This window comes from Balearica regulorum, chromosome 4 (assembly GCF_011004875.1).
Source record: "Balearica regulorum gibbericeps isolate bBalReg1 chromosome 4, bBalReg1.pri, whole genome shotgun sequence".
Lineage (NCBI taxonomy): Eukaryota > Metazoa > Chordata > Aves > Gruiformes > Gruidae > Balearica > Balearica regulorum.
In genome coordinates, this window is record NC_046187.1 from 75,873,912 (window position 1) to 75,889,773 (window position 15,862).

Consider the following 15,862-nt stretch of genomic DNA (forward strand, 5'->3'; position numbering starts at 1 on the left):
TCCACAGCATTCAGAAACTAACAGCTGAGCATGTGGATAATATTTTTGGCTCTACTTATAAAAAGTACCACATTTTGTCCTTCCTTCTTGGCCGGGGCTGGCTGCTATCTCACGCTTTTACTTCCTGCAAATAATCACTGAATGACTGATATTCATTTCCTCAGTTTGTGCTGGCAACAGAAAGTAACTGGATCCTGAAGAAGCAAACAGTTTACAGGATCACTAGAAAAGAATTAGTTGCAGACAGCAAACACTTGAAAAAAAATTCCTGTGAGGGAAGGAAACTGTGCAATACTTTTGCATATGCAGAGCAAGGGACAGTTAATAAGGTGATGTGGTCTCCCTAAACTGGAGATTGAGAGTTTCACTAATTTGCCTTGTAGCATGTTGTGTGCATATATGGACATTTATTACGGTTATTGTTTACCAGACTGAAAACTGTTTTAAGGAATCTTGGATCTCAGTCTCATCACTGCTGTGGCTTACTATGTGGCTTGGAGTCACTTAACCTCTGGGTATACCCTACAAATAGAAGACGAAAGATGTTCAGGCATTTTTGTAAAGCATATTCAGAGTTTTGGAGACAAATATCTGCACATAGGCATATTCGAGAAAGACTCTTGAAGTTACTGTCTTCACCAGGCTTTGGATCAGGCTTGAGTACAATTGATTTAATTTAAACATACGTGTCAACCCGCTAACTCTTCCCTCAGTTCCTCTCCCCTGCTGAAGACAATGCTTCTCTCTCCCCCGTCATCCAAGCTTCCCCTGTAATTAAAGTTATTGTTGATTCCTGCTTTCCTTCATCCCCATGCTCGACTGTTGCCAAATCACTCCCTCTGCACTCTATACACAAAACCAAGGCTGACTCTTTGTCCCTCTGCCCAAGCCACTAAGTCATTCCTTGTTTAGGTCTCATTTCCAGCCTCCCTGGTGTGCTTTACCGATCTCTGCCCCACCTGGACGCACCAGTGTTTACATCTCTTCCCCCGCCTCTCATGCACACACACACACGCACGCACACAGAGGTTAGCTACCCTTGCCTACCAAGCTGAAGTAATATTCTCATCCTTGCTTTCCAGTGCCTGAAAAATGTGGTTGCTCCTACCTACTGTTGGTTTTGTCTTTTATCACATCCCACCTCAGTCCCTTCTCTCCTTTAGTGACTGTAGTGCCACGAGCTTCTTACTCTGCTGTTCCTTGTACATCTTCTCCCGCACCCTGGAGCTTCTGTGTTCCTTGCTCCTCCATTGCATATAAGCCCATCACCTCTAAAACAAGCTGTTCCCTGACAGTTATCCTGACAGCACACAGTCTGAGAGGTAGCAGCCCAAACCACAACTGTGTAATTCCCCTGTTCCTCCTCATCTCTCTAATTTCTTCTGCAACACTCCAGTGATCTCTGAACCACACCACAGGACCTTCGGCTTTCCTCCACACATCCCCAAAAATCACAGCACAGACCCTCAGTTCCCTCCCACAACTGCCAGCTGACCTGGGAACCACACGTGCTATGACTCCTTCCATGGTACATGCATTGACTGCCTGATTGATGCCAGCCAGCTGGCAAGCCAAATTAATGACCTACCTATGGAGTTAACACTGCAGCTTTTACCTCCTGGTGCACACTCCTATGAATCAATCTCCTATCCAGCAGCTAATTCTTATGAATAATGTAGAAACTTAATATTTGAGACCTCTCTGACGCATCTATTTTGGCCACAGTCACTTCGTGGATCTAAAAGCTAGCAGCAGTGGAAAAACAAGACTGCTTAAGCCTCATTTCCTTAGGAAACCAGGCTACAAATTCAGGGTCAACCCACTCCGCACCCATTTCCATCTTTCAAAGCTCCTTTGAATGAGCTATGTACCCTGGAAAGCCTTGGCTCTTTTACCCTCTGTGCAAAAGCAGAAGCAGACATCCTGATCAGCAAACCAGGGACTCCCAGAGCTTGATGTAGTAGTTGCTACATTTAAAGCTACAGAGATGTGTTCCTACAGTCCGGGCTAAAACACACACACACCCCCTCAGGGAACGGGGAAAGGCAAGGAAGTAGTGACATTCATCAGTGAGTTAGGAAAAGCTCACTTGCAGCACTAAACAAATATCCACAACAGTCTAGTAATTCTTACACTGCTCCATGCTGGAGGTCTACATCAATTACAGTCGCCTTGGAAAAGGACAAAACAGCAGCTGTAAAGACATCACTGAAGAGTCAACTAATTGTGCAACAGAAGGCAAAAATCTAAGTAAAAGGTTAGTCTTCCTAAAGAATAGGATAAGGATTAACGCTGAAAATCTTATAATCCTATTAGGCACAGCAGCAGCAGCAGCAATCCTCAATCTGGACCACTACACGTGCTTCTGGTCATTCTTTGTCAAAAGGGACACGGCAGAGGCAGAAGGGGAAAGGAGAAGGGCAACAAAAGTGTGTGGAAGCACACTGGGAAACATCCACAGGAACGACGGTAACTGCTGCAATTGTTTCTTTTGCAGCAAAGACAAATAACAATTTGCTGCTACTCCTGATGTAAGGGGATGTTCAACTGAATCAAGTGAAAAAAATCAAAAAGGAGGGGAGAAACTCTCTCTATCACCAGGAGTTCATCTGTGGAACCGACTAACCATATTTATTTATTTATATAATTACATTACATAGGATTTGGGGTTTGGTTTTGGTTTTCCGTATTCAGTTTACTGCTAAATGAGACAGGAAAGAACAACGCTTCCCATATTGTGAGGTTTCCTGATTATCAGGGGAATATTAAAGCCAACTGAACTGTTGGCTCCTCTTTAGCCATCTGTGTCATATTCCAGGGGAACAGCTGCACCATCACCAAACCTCCTTCTGTCTCCACTTACCAGTACAGCCACAGCCAGCCCTGGCTACTATATCCTTCTGTTCACTGCTGGCGCAGTGATCTGACCATCACAGAGCACAGGCTAACCCAGATGTGACAATATTCCTAACAGCATCTAGGTTATAGCCTGAGGATCAGCATCAGAGCTGGTACCAGGACCTGGGAGGGCTCCACATGACATCTTGAGCTCTGATGGGTTGGTGATGCTATTTTCCTCATGAGAGGTCTGGTCCTACAGCCATTTACCTGTAAAATTAACTCTCACATTCCATACTAAGCCACTGAAATACATAGAAAGACTGTCAGCGATTCTTGGGAGTACTGGCCAGGACTCAGGTTACCTCCAGAAATGTCTGCATATCCATTCTCTTGAGTATTTTTAACCACACAGGTATTTTCTGGATGGTAACCTACTGTTACAAATATACCAGCATGGTGCCGTCCACATCCCAAGCCATCCAAGTTTTGCTCATCTAGTTACCACGCCACCAGCAGTGTTTGGGCTGCCCAAACATTTAGAAGATTGTACTACTACAACATAAATAGAACAGCCCTTATTTTGCCCATAAATCACTATGTTTCCATATCACTGGCACACAGCAGCCAAGATGACAAACTTCTGCTCAAAACCAGGGATGGACATGTTCAGGAATCACTGAAGTATTTCCTATTTCCTCAACATGTTCACTGGTTAGTGCACGCTTCTTATGCACGGAGCAGCAGCTGAGCTGTCACCATGCCAGCATTCCTCACTGAAACCGCCGAGAGCCAATAGGTTTGCGTTGCTTATTATCAGTCCACATTAATGTTCACGCAGTGCCACAGATTAAAAATAAACGGCACTGTCTTTGCACCAAAGGTTCCCAGTTTAAATCCAACAGCTGTGGATGTGAAAATAAGCAGCGCACAAGGTCAGGAAAAGGGTTAATGCAAGTCCCTTGACAGGTCAAATGCCTGATAGCCGGGAAGCGACTGGGGTGGAGGAAGCACCAGCTGCAGGGGAGGAGGCTCCAAGCTGGTATTCCCTGGGAGATGGCTCCTGCAGATTCTTTGTGGTCACTTTGCAGCTGAATAGGTACGCATAGTGGCTCCAGGGCAGCCAGGAACTTGCCTGTTCACTCTGACACCACCCTGGGCCGCAGTACATGTGGACACCCAGCCATGCCAGCCTGACACCTCGATACACTCAGATCACCACAGGCGCACGGTGCCTTGGGGCAAAAAAACCCTGAGGAAAGCACTGGGCCCTGACACCCCTAAGACAGGTGAGGCTCACTTCAAACTCCATTTGCAACTGGAATCAAACATCCACGCAGGGTTGGTTCAGTGCTGCTGAGGACAGCTGTGCCCGTGTCACTCAGCCAGTCACACACTGCCTCCACGGGTATTAACAAGGTGTAAAGCTCCTTGAACAGTCACCCAGCATGTCCCTCTGCTTTGGGAAACATTCCTCCCCACCTCCTTGATGGGTGACCTGTTTAGCTCTTCTGAGCTGTTGAGACCTGTCCTCATGAGCAGTTCTGAAGCACCATGCACGCCCCCAGCGCCGAGGAAACAGAGGGCAGGCCCAAGACTCAATATCTAACAAAAAGACACTCTGCTTTCCATCCAGATCTTCCTCTGACTTCTCAGCCAGGCTACTACAGAAGCAAATAGCATACTTCAACTTGGTTAACATAACCTAACGGCAGGCGAAACCTCATCGCTTCTCTTGGTGAAACTGAGGGGTAAAGGGACGCCCGACTGTCCTTCCAGCAGAAATAGCAGGAGCAAGGGCTGTCCTTGATGCTTCTAATTTAAGCAGTCTTGATCCTCCCAAAGCAGCACGTACCCCTCTCCAGTTGACGCTACCTTTTTTTTTTTTCTTCAGCCAGAGCATTCCTCACATGGGAGCTGGAAGACAGCCAGGCCCAAACAGGTGAAGAGACATGGTGAGGGGGACGGGTGGAGGAAGTGGCCTTGGCCAGCCTGGAGCTATCACACAACTATTATGTTTACTCGTGTTGAGATTCTACATCCAGACTTGCCTAAAGAAGGCAAACATGATTTCCTTTTCACCACTTCTTGTTACAGGCAGAAAATAGAAGTGCTAAAATAACAATACTACTGATGGAGAGACCTTGTAAAACATTGGGATCGTTAAGATAATGCACCTGATATCTACTAAAACCTGATGCAACTACTAAAACCTGATGATTCCACTAAAACTAGCAGCAGCGAAGGGTCTCACAGGGTTCATATTTACACTGACACTCTTGAGTATCATATTTAAAGCCCAACCAAGATTAAGCAGGTACTTCACCCTTCCCAGGTTTATTGTTCCGGGCTGCCTTCAAACTCAGGCAGAATTGCATCAGTTTACACACAAGCTAACACTTCAAAGTTTTCTTTGCAGTCCTTCAGAACAGAAAAGGCCCGTGTAGTTGCTATAAAAACACTCCATGGCTCTGCAGCTATTTTAGGAAGCAAATTTATTGCAGGTAGATGGCTTACTAAGCTGGTCTGTTCTACTTCACGCTGCGTTCAGTGGAGCTGCCTGGCCGGGTGGAGAAGGGCCGCTGATGAGCAAGGGGAATTTGTTTGCCTCCCCTAGGCAATGCTTTAAAGGAAGGGTGTGTCTGCAGGGAGAGTGTGCAGGGCTGGTGTGGGGCCCTGACCCATGGGTGACAAGCTGCGGGTCGATAAGAACGCTGCGCCTGGCACACGCCACGAGGCTCCAAGCAGCTGTCTGCGAGAGATAGTGTTTCGTGGGCCTCATCGGTGGCATTTGCCCTGTCGCTGCTCCTTTCTTCGTGCTTCGGCTCAGCAGGACGGCAGGAGAAAGCAGTCCACGGCACTGAGCTTTCTCCCAGCACTGGCACAGCCCACCGCGTCATTCAGACCCTTTCGGGGAAAAACAAATAATTCAAAGTGTGATACTGAGAGGAATAAAATCTGTGCCTTTTAGAGAAGAAAACATTCTCTGCTATGTGACCGGGTCAGATCTTCACCCAGCTTCACTGCTCCAAAAAGGCAGGGCTTAGCATCTGTGTGCCCTTGATGTTTTCGCTATCCAGTACTGACCGTATAGTTCCTGCTTTGAGAGCCCTGTCTTTTTCCAAACCAAATAAACGGCCATTTCAAAATGAAGTGGTATGGTTTAGTTGGGAAGGGCTGTTTTTCCTGAGTCTGGAGGGGAGGATGTTTATGTGGAAAAAGGCTTTTTTAGAAGCACTGACATTATATTGCAGAGATGACAGATGGTTTAAAATCTGTATTGTGAGTTAGCCTACAGATTTATGGTAGGCTCATGATACACAGAGGAACAGAAAGAGACATATAACCTAACCAAACTAATTTCTAGCTAAAAAAAGGTATAAAAAATGGATTGCATATCAACAAAGCAGCTCTGCATTGTTTCCATATAAAACCACAAAGATCATGCCACAAATGTTATTTTGGAGTTAACTGATGCTACGTGAATCAACTTTTAGGAAGCATAAACACATACAGGAATCCCAGTTTAGAGCATAATCCTACACTGTGTGTATCCTAAAACTCAGTTCAGGTCATGGAAGTCTTTCACCATGAAACCATAAGTGCTACCACTGTCTGAGGAGATGGCAAGAAACACAAAAGCTCCTGTTTGTCTATTCCTCACTAAAAGACAGCTTTAGACTTCTAGTGTTGTACTCATGGGACTGAAAACAGGAGTAAAAAATTAAATGAAACTATAACTCATCCAAATCAATTGCAACATGGGATGTCCTTAATGTTACTTCGGCTGCCCAGGGACAGAATATTATTAGAAGTGCTTAACTAAGGACAAGGAATATTTTAGCTCTGATATAATTTTAAAAACCAAACCAAAAGACCTCTTTTGCCCACATATTCAGCTAAAGCCATGAAAAATGTTGACTTCCCACAGAATCACCGTCAGTCCTGGGTTACTAGCAGTTCAATCCACTGACACAAATCGAGCAGTCCCAAGGCTGCTCTGAGTAGCACTAGGTCTCAGAGATCTCCACAAGCTCTTGGAGGAGGATGGGGATGGAAACCCAGGTTAGATCTGTACACTAGCCAAGGACAGCAGTTTGGTATAGGAACAGGTATCGGGTATGGTCACCACCAGCTTAGTGCAAAACAGTCTGCAGAGATAATCTTACTACTGTCTGGACATTTCTATAAATACGCTAGTAAATTAACAATAAACAGCCTAACTCCTTCCATCAGTAACTGACTTACATCAGTAACTTCTTACATCTCTGAGGACTCTACAACATTAACCTGAAAAACTTAGAAGTCCAAACATTTGGAGGGACCAACCACATTGAAAACACACAGGACCCAACTCAGTCACAAACTCTATGCTCCAGAGCTAGCACTTAACTCCTAGTTAAGTGAAAGAAACAAATGAAAAAACCCAACCAACCCCACCTTTAAAACATCTCTTCTCATTTTGATAACACATTGCAAAGAAGGATTTCAAAGTGCAGTATTAATATTAGTGACCTGAGTATCAAAGTCAATTGCACTTCCATTGATTTCTGATTATTTTTATTTTGTTACTGTTTTATCTCTATTTTAAATTATAAGGATAGTGAGACACATTTGAATTTATACAGGAAACTCATGTCAGAGACATGAACAGTACCCAATTTTCAACTCCAGTTTTATAGCAAGAGTGTAGAAAAACTAAAGCAAGATGATTCTACTGGCAATTTCAGAATATTCAGACCATCTTAATGCTTTCGTTAGTATGGGTATCAGAATGCCACATGCTATATATAACAGCTGCGACATTGCAGGGAGTTCATGGGCCATGCAAACCACATTTCTCTTTATGGCCCACAGACAGAGATTGGTATTTCTTCTGGGTACTATAACAACATTTTAGGGAGGGGCTGGGCACCTGCTTTTTTATTAGGACCTGCATTTTTTTTTTTTAAAAGGTAAAAAAGGAAAATGAGACACTGTCATACAGCCTGAAAAAGACAGACTTCTAGGCTTTTCTCATATGCATTTGACAAAGATTTCTAGTGTGAATTTAATAGAGTTCTTTCCTCCAGGGTCTTTTATCATTTCATTCATCCTTTTTAATCCCTCCATTTTATATGGCTAATAACAGCATCTTAATGAAATGCATGGTGCAACTGAGATAAACAAGGAGGGAGAGATCTCCAGCTGGAGCTAGACTGATACAGACCAGCCTCCAGTCTAACCTAGGCACAAAGGAGAGGAAATCAGAAGGAAGCGACCCTCTGTACTGAAGCTACAGATCACTAATAAATAATCAGAGGTTCTGGGTACACATCTCAATTCAGTTTCAACTACCAGTAAAATTATTTGTCTCTAAAATAAATTAGAAGAAAAATGACCATTTAGTGGATAATCCTAAATGACAGAGTTAGGATAAATGATAAAAACCAGCAGGCAGGGGAGTCTAAATAATACCCTGAAGTTCTCCTGAAGAACATAGAGGACAGACAATGCTTTGGCTTCTGTGCCAAGGAGCTTCATCACTAGGGCTCATTGGAGAGTAAGACAACTTCCTCCAGGGTTGACTGCAGAGGAACCAGAGTCACCCAGCACCTAAGGAGCAGCACTGATCCCCTGCCAGATGTATGTCTTCAGCCCATTTTCCCCCATATAAACAACCAGCATCTTTGATATTAAAAAAGCCCATCAACACTAAACCAAACCATTGTAAACACCCTTCTTCCCCACACTCTCCCATCTGAGGAGAGAAAGAGCAAAACCTATGTGACAGATATCATTTAGTGTGCTACTGGAAACTGTTCAAGTGAAAGAATGGCAAATGTAATATAAAAAATAGAAATGTGTCCTTTAGACTAGAATCAAAGAGTAATTTAGGTAGGAAGAGATCTCTACAAGTCTTTAATCCAAAACAGGACTAACTTCGAGTTTACATCAGGTTGCTCCAGGCCCTGTCCAGTCAAATTTTCAGTATCTTCATCTCTGGACCCCTATCCCAGTGTTTGCTTTGAATAATTTTCTTCTTTATATCTAGACAGAATTTCCTTTGCTGCAACTTGCGCCCGTTGCCTCTCACCTTTCACTGTGCACCTCCACAAAAAGCCTGGCTCCATCTTCCCTGTAACAACCCACCATGTTTTTGAAGACGACACTAAGATCTCCCCTTCATCATCTCTCTCATTCAGGCTGAACAAACTCAGCTTGCTCACCTCTCCTGGTGCACCATGTGCTCCAGCCCCCTACCACTGGATTCACTGCACTTTGTTGGTGCCCTCATACTAGGCCATACTAGACCCAAATGGGACACACTACTCCAGCCAGATGGTGTCTCACACTTGCCAAATAGAGTGGCAGGTCTCAACCTGCTGGCTAACCCTCTTACTAAACCAATCCTGTATCAAGATCTGGAAGAGAACAGCACTGCACCCTTCCCATCATCAGAGGTGCACAAGAGCCAGGAACCCAGTTCCTGAATGAGGAGGAGACTTCCTTGCTGCTTGGAGAACCTTCTTGCTCAGCCACACCACACCCTTTCCTTTGCAAGTGATGCCCTCCCCAAGGAGCTAAACTGGGGTCATGGCATGACAATAATAGATGTCACGCTATGTCAGGAGTCTGAAAATGCTCCTTTTAGCCAACTCCAAATGAGCTGTTGCAGTAGTACAAACCTCACTTAGCCATCTGTAAAACAAAACTTGACCTTCAAGGGATATAAAGAGTAGTATCACATGGTCTTAACTCTGGGACTTAACACAGACCAGGTTGCTGTTAGCAAAGAGTTCTACAAAACAGGCGTTAGGGAGATGAAATTAATATTTACAAACACTTACTGCTTTGAATCTCTTGCTTAGCCATTTTTTGGTGAGCTAGAAGAACACCACCTAGATTTCCCTTATCTCTACAGCCACATAGTCACAGTGTAAGCCTTTTCGTCACTGCAAAATGTAATGGTTTTATGGTGATGCTGTTGCATGACCTGTTCTTACATAAAGCCACTAGTAGGGAGGTCGTTATCAGCTTATTTACTTCTATGCCAAACACCATAGCCCTTGGCAGGTATCTGGAGATAAAAGGACACATCCTTTCTTTTGCTGGAGCTGGGAACCTCATGGAGAAAGTAAATTACCCGTACACATGGCCAATAGTCATGCTATGATCATTTTTAAAAGGATCAGAGGCTGCAACATCCAGCAAAGCCTTGATTGAGCTAAAACCTATTTAAAGGGCTTCCTTAAATGACAATCTCCACCACAGTGCCTAAATTCATCCTTTAGCAGTCGGAGAACTGTATTTTCAGGTTAAATGAAGACAAATTACATGAAACTGATTCTAAGAAGAGTTATATTCAGCACTTTCAAAGGGTTCACCTATGTTAGTAACAGGACAAATACACACCCCGGGATTCAGGAAGCTTTAATTTTTCTGACCAACTAATTCTAAGAGGCTTTTCAGGACTATGAGTGCATAGCAGGACCCTAGGCACAGAAATATCAACACCTCTGTAAGTCTTACCATCCTCAGTAAGTTCTCTCCAAGCCTTTGGGAAATAGTTACGTTCTCGTATGCTCATTTTACAGATTGGTTTCTCATACGCCCAGCTGAGTATTCCCCTGGTTGGACATTCATCATGCAGTGCTGACATGCAAAGCTGCATCTGTTGTGCCTTTAACTTGCTCAGGTTGGGCAGGATGTTGTCACTGTTTCTGGCTTGGAGTATACCCGCATACAGTGTGGGTGTGCTAATATACTCCCAGGAGAAGATGCAGTTGCAGAGCCTCTAAAATTCATGCCATTCCCTCAGTAACACTTGCACATTGCGCAGAACCACAGCCTAAGTTAAAAATTTCTGACTTGCAATTCACTTTGCAGGTGCATGTGACAGATATAACTCATGCCATTTGCACAGGATTCTAAAATACCTTTGTTCTTTGCTCAACAAATAGATACATCAAGACAGAAATACTGGAATTTCCTCACACATTTCCTCAGCACTCTGGGATGTTTCTTAAAATGCAAGACTTCTCTTCTGAACTTTGGAGTCTCTTTACATCTATTTAACTTTCCTACCTCACGATTAATCCCACAACTGAATATTCTTCTGCTACAAAAATACAGTTCTTTCCCAGTTCCTTGCAAATAATTTTATCTCTTTAAGTATCTCCAGGTTTTGTATTTCTTTACCAATATCTGATTACTTTGTTTAATTTCTGGTGTTTTCCTATCTTACCTAGCTTCTCCCTGAAGCTTAACAGGTTAAACACTTTTCTGTTACACCAAGGACTCTAGATTTCAGTCCCTGTAGTGTTTTAGTAAATGAACTTTGGGTCTTTAATTAAAGATAAGACAGAAGAAGGGGGTGGTTCTAGCTTCCGCCAATTTTCATAACACTACTACTATTCATCTGCATAACAGTTTTTAACAACTAGCTATGTCCTAAAGTGCAAGGACAGGTATCTACTGAAGCATCTCATGGTACAGCGCTTCATACTGAGAGCTTCACGACATCAACTGGAAATCATAGATTTTGGATAGAGGGATTCCTAGGGTAAAAATCTTTACAGAAGCCTGAGACACCGGTCGGTTTTCAGAGATGATGAATATCTAAAGGTTCCATTGACCGTGCTGGAAATTAAGTGGTTTTCACCACTGGAAATCGGCAGCTTGGTCACAGCCCAGGTAGAGTCAATGCAAGATCTGGAAACAGAAGTCACAATTTCCAGGCTATGCTTCTGTGCTAGCCTTTATCACTTTCATCATTACACTTAGATGATCTCACTCTGTGACCACAGCCTAGCACCGCACTGCCAATTCTCACATTTGTTCATTTAATCTCATCTGGTGATTTCTTGGAAGTTATTATAGGAACATTTCAGTTCAAAATAAATTATCAGATTTAATGGTTTCTCAGAAAAGAGCACACAAACAATCTTGCAGGTTCAGAGTACAAATCAAAGGATCTATGCACGTGTATATATGTGTGTGTGTGTATATATATGCGTGCACATACTATAAAAGTCAGGATTTTAAATTCAGTCTCACAATTTGGTGAAGAAGGTTGACTCAGGTTTTCTTAATGCCTCCAGACAGCTGTATTGCTACCCAGATACTCAAATCATCTTTCTGACAGAAGATGTCATGTTCCCATTTGCATTCAATTTTGATCTCCCCCAGACTTCTCTTATCTTTCTGAAATTCAGGCTTTGCTTGAGAGCATTAGAGAGTAAAAGGGATAAGCCATGCCACTCTTCTATTTTGCATTTCCCCAAACACAAATGTGTTCAGATCAAAGCCTGTGACACAGGCATAGCTTCATTCTTACACCGTGAAGGAATATCTCTTTGTTTTGGGCTTGGATAAAAAGCCAGTGCATTGTACAATTCAGAATGGTAAAAGCTTTGCGTGTTCTCTTTCTTTTGGCTTAGTGACTTCACCTCTTTTCCCTTCTCACCTTCTCTCACACATATATACCTTGCAGCTGGCAGCTACTCAAAATATAAAATGAAATACAAACTGAGGCTTAGGAGCCAGATGGAGACCTCACAGAAATAACTTTAGAGGAAAGCAAAAGGAAAGACAGCCAATGCTTCCAAGTCCATTACAGAGATTTCTAAGCAAGCAGCTGCTTGAGAAGGCAGCTTGTACTTTTTGTGGGAACGCCCACACTGCCTGCTATCTTATGTATGCTTTTCTATCACTTCTTATTCATTGTCATACTGCTGGTTTAAATGCCACAGTCCAGGGCTTGTTCTCCTTCCCAGGCAAGGAGATTCACACAGAAGGATGACAGTGTTGCAAGTGCCACTCTCCAGAAGCCAAGCATTGCCATTTTAAAATGAAACGGTTAATTGTTTCAAACACAACATGTAGCTGTATAAAATGTGCCTTGAGAACTGGATCTTCACAGACTTCGGCCATTTATGGACTGACTGCCCAGAGTGAGGTTTCTTGGTTTCAAGAATTTACCTAAAACACAACAGTGTTTGAATAGGGGTCTGATTTGTAACAGCCAAGTATCTGCAAACCTCAGCAGAATAATAATTGAAAAAGAATGCTGAGCTATTCCAGTGGCTGTATAGCACATCTGAGTGCAAAAACCTCAGGACACAGTATAGCAAAAAGAAAAATATCTAATCTATAAGTAAATCCTGGAGGGGGTGGGGTGAACATATTTTACAGGGGGGGTTTAAGTAAGATTAACTATGCATCATACACAAACTACAAGGAAAGCAGACTGGTTCGGTTTCCAGTACTGTGCAAAATCTGGCACAGTATTTACGTACTTAAAATGCATGTATTGCCTCATGGACAGCAGGCAAGATTTCTCACTCTGGCTGCATGCAGTCTCTTAACCAGTTCTGCTCATTCTGCAGTGATCTACGAATAATCTGTAGAAACATGCATAGGGTCTGTATCATCAGTCACGTATGTCACATCCCCTTGGGCTCTGGAAATAGCTGTCAGCAAGCCCTTGGGATTCCCAATTCTGGAAAGCCTGCAAAGCAGCACTGAAAGGGATTTTAAATACCCAGGATCAGGGATGCAAGCTAAGAGCTAACAGCAGCAGGCCGTGGTTAGCTAACATGCTGCAATGTGCAGCACCGTCTGTAAAAGGTCTTCAAGGGTACAGGGATTGAGAGAGTTTCTCCCTGTCTGACACGATGAAAGTAGCTTTTAAAATGTATGTGCTTGGGTGGTCTACAATAAGGCATTAAGATTATTTTGACTGAGTCTAAAGAGAAGGTGGTCATGCTCTTCATCTTCAGCTTTCAGTGGGTATTAACACTTACTGGAGAGAAACTCAATGGTGAAGCTCAACAGAGAGCTCCAGATCTGAGGTCAGAGATATCTCGATTACGGGCTTTGGGATGGCCCATTTGACTGGCATTGGTTGTTGAAGTGCAGGCAAAGCCATATGCCAATCTAGTGATGAAATTACCAACAGTAAAAATAAAGAAAGGATAAAATAACTGTACTGACAAAATTATGTCTTTGGGAGCCCTCCATTCTCAATCTGTCACCCCTCAAAGGGCAGTTTAACTTGAGGCTCGTAAGGAACGGAAGTCCTCTGTCGTCTTGAACTGGCCAATTTCCATCTTATAATATTCAATTTTCTAGGATCCAGCTGGCATCTTCTACAAGGCCCTCACCTTTCTGGGCTACAAACAGAACCTTGGAATTCTGACCTGGGTAGATTTACACCACTCACTGACTTCAGCAGAGCTGCACCAGTTAACACAACTTGAAGCCCTGGTGTTGCCTTTGGGATGAGAAAATTATTGAGGTTTGCATTGAATCAGCATTTTGAGCTATTTATTCCCTCTGTCTGCAGAACATCCACCCTTGATCCTTCAGGTTTACCACAAGCCAAGACTGGGAATCTTTGTGGCAGTTCTTGTTAAAATTTGGCAATGTATCACTTAGCCTACTTCCACTGAGGAAACAGAGAAGCTACAAATATTCCAGATAGTAACTGATTATTTTTTTCCCCTCATATACTTTGTGGTTTTTGTTAGAAGGTTACATCGAGAACTTTCCTATTAAATTCCATCTGTTCTGTTTGGATGATCACTTTTCATTCCATAAGGATTCTGTAAGTCTGATCATGTGCCTGTAAGGCTTTTTTTATTTGATTGCTAGATTAGAGAAAAAGAGTTAGTGCAATTCCTGTTAGATCTAAGAATCTCCAAATCTTCTACGTGAATCTTCTAAGATAACTCAATTATCTCTAAGGTCTCTAGACCATCATTGCAAATTCCCATCTAACAGTCAGCTGTAAGGGAACACACCATGTACAAGGATCTCAAAATGCTTTCCAAATACTGATACATACCTAATGCTGAGGTGGGAGACAACTAGCACAGACACAGGTACAGGCAGTAAGGCACAGAAATTCAAATAGGCCTGGTCAAAATTACCACAGGAGTCTACGTCACAGATTCATGACAGTTATAGCTATATACATCTACAGACAGGGATAACGAGATGATATCCTGAGAAAGGATCATTAGAACACAGTTTCTCCCTAAATCATTGGAGTCAGCAGGGGATTGGTTTGACTGATCGCAGTCTGACAGCTATGAAGAGGGGTTAGCGTAATATAACAAACATGAGAAAATTCCAACAACATTTATGCAGGAAACTATTTACTCATTTCATTGTCTGTGTTTTTAAGGTATCTTTTAAATAACAGCTTCCTCTCTGCATTTGATCCTACAAGAAAGACCCTTTCTGTATATAGGACAGCAGAGTGTGTTGCCATGGAAATTATTATGATCTACTTAAATTCAACAAATCCAGCCTTGCGGGGTATATTCCCCTGAGTATCTCAATTTAATTATTAATGTTCTTTCTAAATAGCAACATCTTTCTGTTTTGACTGAAATCCTTATAAGCAGAGTGAAAACAATAAACCTGGAAAGTGGAATCCTTTGTTCAGCTGCAAAACAGGTGCAATTAAGCCAGGGAAGATGCAAACAGCCTCCAAACTGCCCTGCCAACATGCTTCAACCCAGACCTAGATGGATCATCTGGAAAGGAGACGGTCTTGTTCAGTGCCGTTATGTCCCTGGCCTCTCTGCTCCGATTTCCAGGAAAAAAAAAAAAAAAAAAACCCAAAAAAACAGCTAGGATAGTGAGGTTTTTTGCAGAGGCACATGTTCAGTGGAATCTAAACACTGTCCATCAATTAATTTCCATATAGCCTCCAGTCTGGCACTCATTCTCCAGTTGTGCAAGCCCAGTGAAACCATTCAATCTTTTCCCATGAAATACGTCACTAAACCCAAAGCCATTTAGCCTCAGGGCAGCTCCAGCATCCACCTTCCTCCTTCAAGTGTCACCATGAATTCTGCAGGTGGATTTTAGGAGCCAGATGGTGTTATTCAAGCTGGTCTAACATGGAATAGTTTCTTGTGGGTCACAGTTGTGGTTTAACCTGGCAGGCAGCTAAAGCCACCACACAGCCATTCGTTCACTCCCCTCATAGCAGGATGGGGCAGAGAATTGGGGAAAAAAAAGTAAAACT

General features: G+C 43.0%; 1 protein-coding gene across 12 annotated transcripts in view; it reads right to left on the minus strand.

Moving 5' to 3' along the window:
* REEP1 (receptor accessory protein 1) overlaps nucleotides 1-15,862 on the minus strand; it is a 71,017-nt gene that overhangs the window by 45,241 nt on the left and 9,914 nt on the right. The window contains exon 1 of one of the 12 annotated variants that reach the window (XM_075752755.1): nucleotides 428-517. The exons of the other annotated variants lie outside the window; for them this stretch is intronic. The gene's annotated coding sequence lies outside the window, so the exon portion shown is untranslated. Of the gene's footprint in view, nucleotides 1-427; nucleotides 518-15,862 lie in introns of those variants that run through there. 12 annotated transcript variants of the gene reach the window in all.